Source organism: Saprolegnia diclina, assembly GCF_000281045.1.
Source record: "Saprolegnia diclina VS20 unplaced genomic scaffold supercont1.12, whole genome shotgun sequence".
NCBI lineage: Eukaryota > Oomycota > Saprolegniomycetes > Saprolegniales > Saprolegniaceae > Saprolegnia > Saprolegnia diclina.
Window position 1 is genome coordinate 324,920 of NW_008246079.1, and position 455 is coordinate 325,374.

A 455-nucleotide genomic window follows, 5' to 3' on the forward strand; every position below is an offset into this window, starting at 1 on the left:
CCGCACGGCGCTGGAAACGTCGAAAGACTCGTATCGTTGTTGCTACTGGTCTGATTGCCTTCGTACGCGGCCAGCAGCGGCAAGAGGTCGTCGACGTTCTCGCCAAGCAGACAGTTGACGTACAGTACGCGCACTAAAGATAGGCCACCTGGGGTTCACACACTTCTAGCTGTCTAAAGTGGCAATGAATAGTTGTCAATCGTGTCATAATACTTGTTCATTGATATGCCAAGTTTTCATGCACGTAGGATACGATTTGAGGTCAAAAATGAAAAAAAACATGCGATTTTTTCGAATTTTGGTGAAATAAAGATAGGCCACTTGGATATTTTGTGGTGTTTGGAGACCCGTGAGGCAATCCCAATGCAAGGGTTTTGTACCCTTTCATGCTATAACGTCAAGGCACCATGCAGGCCTACTCGCAACGAGCTTTTCGTCGTTTATCTAGCCATTTT